This window comes from Egretta garzetta, unplaced genomic scaffold, assembly GCF_000687185.1.
Source record: "Egretta garzetta isolate BGI_Z169 unplaced genomic scaffold, ASM68718v1 scaffold25, whole genome shotgun sequence".
NCBI lineage: Eukaryota > Metazoa > Chordata > Aves > Pelecaniformes > Ardeidae > Egretta > Egretta garzetta.
The window spans coordinates 1248448-1256445 of NW_009259800.1; the positions used below are offsets into that span (position 1 = coordinate 1248448).

At 36.5% G+C, this 7998-nt stretch overlaps 1 non-coding gene across 1 annotated transcript; it reads left to right on the top strand.

The window, feature by feature from the left end:
• The first annotated feature begins 7516 nt into the window (after nt 1-7516).
• Nucleotides 7517-7655, top strand: LOC118452384. The gene has a single exon (XR_004842154.1). It is a non-coding gene; the product is annotated as a small nucleolar RNA SNORA49 (small nucleolar RNA).
• The last annotated feature ends 343 nt before the right edge of the window (nt 7656-7998 follow it).

Here is a 7998-nt window from a genome sequence, read left to right on the forward strand (position 1 = left end):
TCTTTCCCTGAGGAAACAGAATTAGGAAATTATTGTTCTGTATTCTTTTAGGTAGCACAGTCATTTATTTTGCGGAGGTCCAAAATTCATGTTGAGAAGCAGTTACCAAGGAAATACGACCACGTGCTTACATGTCCTCTTTCTAATCGGCAGAAGTCAATGTATAAAGACATCTTGTCTCAGCCAAGGTACATCTGTTGAGTAGTTCTTAATTGTTCATTCACCGTTAAAGTTAGGCACCATTCCAGTTACAATAAGAGAGCTCGTTTGTTAGCGTGTTATTTCTAAGTGAGTCATGGGAAAACCTAAAGATTAAAGCACATTGGCATAATCATAGTGCTGTGCAGGGTAATCATGTTCTACATTTACTGGTAATTGCATTCAGCCATTTCTTCATTCTGTGTTTGTTTATTTAGATCTAGGTGTTTTGCAAGTTTAAAAGAAGCATAAATAAACAGTATTTGCAGTTTATGGGACAAACTATATTTGGGACAAAATATTTATAACTTAGACAATTGACCATGTGTCAGTTTTTGTCTAAATTTAGTTCTTAAGTTATTTCGGAACTGCGCATCCTAGGTCATCTGTTACATTGTTTTCTGATATGTGTAGTTTGTATTTTCTAATGAATTTGATAATTTAAAGTGGTATTTACTCAAGTGTTAAGAAAGGCCTTAATATTGACTATATTTTTCATATATTATCCTATGTCATTTCCATTTGAAATAGAGGGGCTATTTCAGAAATTCAGGTTTATGATAACGTGAATTTTAAAATCAGAACATATTCTATAAATTATTAAAAGCTTGTGTGAATGTGAGAGAAGCTAAAGGAATGGAAGACTGCATTTTTAAACTTAGTGTTACCAGATTTATTCAGAAAGACAATTTGAGTGTGCAGAAGGACCTAAGCTCCTAAAGAGCACTGTTTTTTAAAGATAATTTAAATTATATTTTCATTTTAAATAACAGAACTCAAGAATGTCTTAGAAGTGGGCACTTTGTCAGTGCCCTCCATATTCTGATGCAGCTGCTAAAGGTGTGTAATCATCCTGATCTGATTAGTCCCCGGCTTCCAAGTTCTTCCTGTGTATTAGACACGCTGGAGTTTACAACTGCTTCGCTAGTGCTGAATGCATTAGGATGGGATCTTTGGAAGGTGAGTAGGGAAGTAATTCTCTGTGCTTGACTTGATTTGACTGGGAGAGCAGGTGGCTTAGGACATAAAATCTCTTACACATAATTCAGGTTCCAATTAAATTTCAAAATCTGAATTGCTAATTCATTTATTTTTAGAAGCAACTGCTAAGATTGTAAATAATAATAATTGACTTTATGGTAGTACTGAATTTAGTAGGTATGCTGGAAATCTACTATCCTTGCCAAAGGAGGTCAGACTATTTTGCAACATTTCTTGGTTTTGCTCCAACTTCCTAATTAACTGAAATTGATGGGTCTTGGAATCAAGGGAAAGGTGCCATTCTTGTCCTGAGGAGTAGTAAGGGCATAGTTAAGCTGTGTACAGCTCTGGAGAGGAGAAGCTGTGTCAGATTCCACAGTTTAGTTTTAACTATAGTCTGTTTGTTAAAGTTATATTGCAAGGGATTTCATCCTTTTTTTTTTTTTTTTTTTTTTTTTTTTTTTTTCCCCTAGTGATTTCAGCAATACTAGAGGCTTAAGAAAGACTGGACAAAGCTAAAAAAGTAGCACTGTGTCTCCTGGGAAATTCAAGTAGTTACTCCTTTAAGCCTGTTGTAAAAATCATTTTGGGGTGGGAGGACAGGGTGAGTGTCAAAGGCTTGTGAAGGAAGTGGGGTTAATGCATCGAAGTAAACAGATGAGTCTGGAATGCCAGTTCTACAAAGACAAATATTTGCGTTACGAGCAGTTGAATTAACTGCAGAGCTTGTAATTTGAGGGTGCTGTCCTGTTTTTGACTCTTGGTAACATGAGCGTAATGCTCTATTTTCATGGTGTAGGTTGCTGGAACCTTATAAAGTAACGGCAGCTGTTCTCTGCAAAATCACATGACACTTGGCTGCTCCATGTTTTGGTTTAATTCTGGCACCAGCTGTGAGCTTTTTAATCATTCTCAGATAATGTGGTATTATTACTACTATTATTTTCTTTTACCACAAATGAATGGTAGTAGAATATTTCCTTAGGTTGTTTTTTTTTTTTCTTTTTTTTAATAACTTAAGCATGCAGACTTGTCTCTCTTTGATGTGATTGGGATGGAAAACCAAATGACTGCCTACGAAGCACAAATACTGCCAAAACTGAAGGTGACTAGGAAGCTTGTTGAAGAGATCTACTGTTCTCCTTCATCACCCAGACTTGAGCCAGTGAAGCTTAAACCAAATAGGTATGCAGTGTTCCAGTGACTGATTGGCTGATTTTAAGTAACAGGTGAAAATGAGTAATATTTGTGAGGGCTGAGGGGGTTCATTCAGAAGCATTTGTTTTTCTTGCTGTCTTTTGTTTCCAAACTGATCACTTCTGAAGCCTGTATGCCAGTTTTCTGAGGGAAAGCAGACTGCTTTTTACCACTTAATAGTTCTTTTAATTTACAAAGGCTTAGTTGTGATCTTTCCTGCCAAATTCTATTGAGTTGAAGTCTGTTGTGGTTTTGATCAAACAGTGGAAGTGACTTCTGCAGTAGAGTTTCCTAAGCAGAATAATTAAACCTTCTCCTAGATAATTTTAAGTCTAAGACGTGCTTGCGAAGCACTTAAAATCTGGGGCATGTGTGTTTGAGGGGGAAGGGGAAGGAAAAAAAATTAAATTTTTACCTTGGGTTTTTTTTTTGCTATTGACTTCTCTCTGAAGAGCAGTTGGGAGAGTTCAGTTCTGAGTCTTGGAGTGAATGGAATTCTGCTGTAGAGCAATGTAGACTTAAACATTTTACAACAAATTAACCTGATACAAACGGAGTATGGTTACTGAAGCTCCAGACAGCTTGTGTAACACACGGCTGTAACTGGTGACAAGGAGAATGTTCTGCACTGGTTCTATTAGGCAGTTCTGCCAGAAGGGAGCTTTGTCAGTTAATGAAATTTAAGAATTGGAAGCAATAGCTAAAATATATACCTAAAGCAGAAAAAGAACTCATTCTTTTACCGTTTAGACATCTTTAGTTTCCCTGATGTAGTATACATGGAACAGTTATTGTGAAGTCAGCTTTTGCAATTGCAGTATTTTTTTAAAACCAGACTGCCTGAAGGTGCATGGAAGTATCGATCCCCTGCTTTTTGTACTTCTATTGCACCTAGCCATAGTTAAGAGTTTGCTCCATTAAGAGATTGGATCCTTATTAGCATCTTTTGGGGAGTTGCCTTGCTGTCTCCGGACTCCAAAGGTGATGAAGGAATATGGGAAATCGGTCATGCTTGTAGCCGTCCACATAATATTTCAGAGAAGACTGGAGCCTCAGAGCATTTGGTGTATTTGCATTTTTCAGAATATGGTGTTTCTTCTGCATGTTGAGAGAAGCAGAATCACTCCTGCTATATGCTCTGCAGCTGGGTACCTCTTCTAGCTCAATTACTGACTAAAAATAAGTATTTGCTTTTTAACTTGATTTTGTATTAGGAAGATTAACAACCTCTTCATGTATATTTTTTGTATGTGTAGAAAGACGATTTGTTAATTTTTAGGTTATTTATACCAGTGCAGTATGGACAGAAACCCAAAGGCAGGACTAGAGACTTCTCAAGGTCTCAGTTGCAGCAGACAGTGGACACAGCAACAGTTACGGCACATCATCATGAGAAAATACAGAGAGGACAACCCCTTGCCATGATTTCAGAAAATCAGCATAGGAAAGGTGTGTTGTACATACAACAAACCAGAAAGCAATGGTTTGTTGTCTTTTTTTTTTTTTTTTTTAAAATATTGCTTGAATTTGGGGAAGAAATGAATGTGTTTGTGTATTACATATTTGAATATCAAGTTCCATTAGCAGTTTTCTAAGGGAAATTTTCTCACAAAATCAAAACAAAGTTCCCTATTATCTATCTGCCTGTCTTTTATTAACAGAATGATACTATTGTGCAAACACTGGAAATTTTGCTGGCACTTGTGCTGGTCTCCAGGTGTGCCATCTTAATGAAACTCTCTCTTCAGACCTGACCTGCAGCATGTGAGACAGCTTTTCACACGTCAGTCTTGACTGACTGATCAGACTTAGGCATCATCTCTGTCCCGTTCTCTGGGTCTCTGCTGATCCACTACTAACGGTCAATATTAACTGTGTCTTTTTTTATATAGTATGGCCCTTTCGAACAGACTGTTCTCAGGTGATTGGGATGCAGTGCAGTATTTCAACCACGCTCTTTTTCAGGCCTTTTCTAAGTTCTCCACATATTGATTTCAGCTGGGTGCAGTGTAAGTTTTCACATGGTTCCATGGGAAGCATTTGGAATGAGGGGAGACTGAAAATTATATCTGATAATTATTCTTTTGTGGTCTTGACTGTTCTAAGAACTTCTTTTATTGCTAAAAATGAGTTGTACAGGAAAAGATCTCTTATTCTGTGGTTGTTTTCCCCCAGAACTTTGCTTAAAATATACCTGTGCAGACTTCTGAAGCCCTTGCAAATTTTGCATGTTGTCAAATCAAATGAGTACCCATGTGAAATACCAGGCAAACTGTGTCTAGGAAACCATCCTCTTTTTTTATAGGTCTACCAGTGGTGCTGAGGGGAAGAACATTTCATGTGTAGTTTAAGAACACGCAGTATTAGAGAGAGACCTAGTCTGTTTGCAGTTAAGTGCAACCCAAGAGTTATGTCTGGAGTAAAATTGCCCTTCATTGGAAATAGGGCACACTATATGCATGGGATAAGCATTCAAATCCTGCCGTGTACAGTGAGGAAATTCTGTTTTTTAAACTTTGTACCTTTTTTGTCTTCTCTTAACAGCCAGCAAGATAGTATTCAGCCCAATGGCTTCCACAGCTGGAGCACAAGAGAGAATTGCTCAGCCAGAGAAGCCTGTAACATTACAGTTTAGAGGGAAAACATTTACTTTATCTTACAGTCAATTCTGTCAACTTACTGGTAGACAGTCTCTGAAGCATCAAGGTAAGGTGCTACATGATTCAATTCACATTTTTCTCTTTTTTTTTTTAATCTTTTTTTTCTTTAACTTTTTAACTATCTAGAAATCGAATTTCTAGAAGCTACGATATCCTCATATTGTAATATCATGTATCTGTGAAATTAAATTTTTTTTCTTCATTAAAATATTTTTCTTGTCTTGCTGCTTTCCTGGAAAAATGAATTTGTTAATGTAACAGTGGATGACTTTACTGACTCTAAATCAGTATCTACACTTCTGTGTTCAGCTCAGGTACTATGCTAACTTTTAATACTTGATCACGAACAATGTATAGTTTACCAGATTCATCTGTGCATATCTGAAAATAGTCAAAGCTTTAATATTTACAGCATGTAGAATATTGTAATTGACTAGTCTTGTCCATCTGTACTGGTGGACTCTCCAATGGTAGTTTGAAAGTGCCATTATATTTTTGCTATTAAACATAGAATAGGAAAGCAGATTTATTTTTCATTAAAATACCAATCCTAACATCTGCCCTTGTATCACAAATACTATTCTAATAGTCAGCTTTTCTCCTGCTCACATCTTCTCTCATAGTCATTCATAGAACTCTTGCATTAACTAAATTATCCTTAATTTCAACTTTCTTTTACATAAATTTCTTTTTTGCATAAGCTTTATCTGGTCAAAATATATTCAGAAAAAAAATTTGAATTTAAAGGGTATCATAGAAGAAAAAGAACAACTAAAGGAACACCTGGACAAAATATATTTTGGGAATGAGCGTCGTTGTTCGAGAACCCCCCTGTATGGCAGAGACTTGTTGGAAATTTGCTCTAGGATCAGTGAAAGAAAAATCTCTTGGCATTGTTCTGCCACGATTAACAAATGGTGCTGGGCTGGCTTTGCAAATTGCCTTCCATATTCAAATACTTCGGAGGTTCTAAAGGATCCATTGCAAGAACTCATTCTGACATTGAAGCAGGAACAGATCGCCCTGAAGGATGTTGTTATTCGGTAATTGAGACAAATCTATTTGCAGTCTTTGCACAAATTTGATGGCTATATACTACCATCCAAACCAGGGTGTTTATGTAAAGTACTGCAAAATGCTAAAAGTGATAAATGAGTTGCCTTGTTTTATCCTTATTGCAGGCTAAATGCCTTTATTCAGAATCTGTTTGCATCCCTGATGTATAATTTTAGATCATTGTAAGATTTTATAACTCTTAATAGGTCCACGGCAATTGTTATTACTTATACAGCAATTCTACTTTATTTTGACATATTTTGTATTTTTTGTGTGAATACTTACAAAAAAAAGTAGGAGTTATAAGTCAGGTTATCTGGGTGACTTTATGGATGGCAGTAATTTCCCCATCTTGATCTGATCTTGCATGGTTTTGCATTTACTTGATGTTAACATAAAACTTCATCTACTGATTATTTAATTTTAATTACCTTTAGCCAGGTCCTTTATGCTTCCCTGCAGACATCTTCTTTATTACTATTTTTGAGTAGTTAATAGCCCAAGCTGTTAAAAATTAGTATATTAAAGTTTGGATTTGTTTTATAGAGATTTGTGCGTATTGCCAGCTGTTGCTGTTGCTACTCCGTGTTTGTACGTAGCAAATCCTCCTTATACATATACACATGAGATGAAGGTCTTGAAGTTTAATCTAAAGGAACAGATACTTCCCTACTTCCATTCAATGCAGCAGATAGCAAGGCCTCATTTTCTACAGTTTCCAGATCCCCGACTGGTGCAGCGTGATTCAGGTATTAAAAAATACACCACCTGTTATAACTGTGCGAATGTGCTTTCTCTCATTGTTGAATGCTACCTGCAGAACCTTCAGGTTCTTATTTCATGAACAGGCAAGATGGAAGCTCTGGCTGACTTGCTTCGGAAGCTGAAAGCAAGAGGACATCGCGTGTTGATTTTGACACAGATGATTCCAATGCTTGATATGCTGGAGTTTTTATTGAACTTCCATTTTCTCACATACATAAGAGTTAATGAGAGTGGTGCTCACAGTTGGCATTATCTGGTAAGAGGACCTCTTACTCAAGGGATTAGTGGGAGGGAAAATGCTAAAGGAAAGTCTAATACATTAGCTCATAGTGGGAGGGAAAATGCTAAAGGAAAGTCTAATACATTTGCAAAATTCATTTGCATAATTTCATTAGTTATTTAAGCAAATTATGTATGAAGCTATAGCGTCAATTATGTAATTATATATGACGTATGTCAGCCATATTGCTATTTGATGAGGCATCCAGGGTGTTTCCAAGAGGTATGCCAGTAGTTGTCCTACATTTGTATGTAATTTGTGCTTGAAATGCAGGCTTTTTATTTCACAATAGCATTTTGATTGATTGCTTTTGCTTTCATTATCTGTAGCTATCTACATAGTTAGTACTTTAAGTGTAGTTGCTGTTTTTATGTTGGCACTTCCTCAGCCTTACTCCAGGGGCTTTTGTTTTTTGTAGAGTGCCCTGGCATTGCCTGAGGATAAATTGAAAGTATGCTCATTTCCCTCCCCAGTAAGATTCTCAGTATCCTCTGGGGCCTACAATTTGAGCAAACATTAACAATATAGTTGGTTTTTATTTCAAATTGCATTGTTACACTTTCTGTCAGATGCAGTATAAAACATAAAGGAATACTTTGCCTTAAAGCAACACAAGGCAGCACAGTGGAAGGGATTCACTTTAGGCAATAGACAAGAAAAATGATGAAGCGTGCACAGAATGCGATAACCCAGTCAGGTGTGTTTAGTCATAGGACATAATGTGACTACAGAACTTCAGATTTTTATCTGGTCGACTGCACCATAAATTAATAGTTTCAATGGTACACAAATTAATTTTGAACTGTGTAGATCTGTAATGTGGGCAGTCAGATAACTTAAAATGTTTGTGAGCTTAATGTA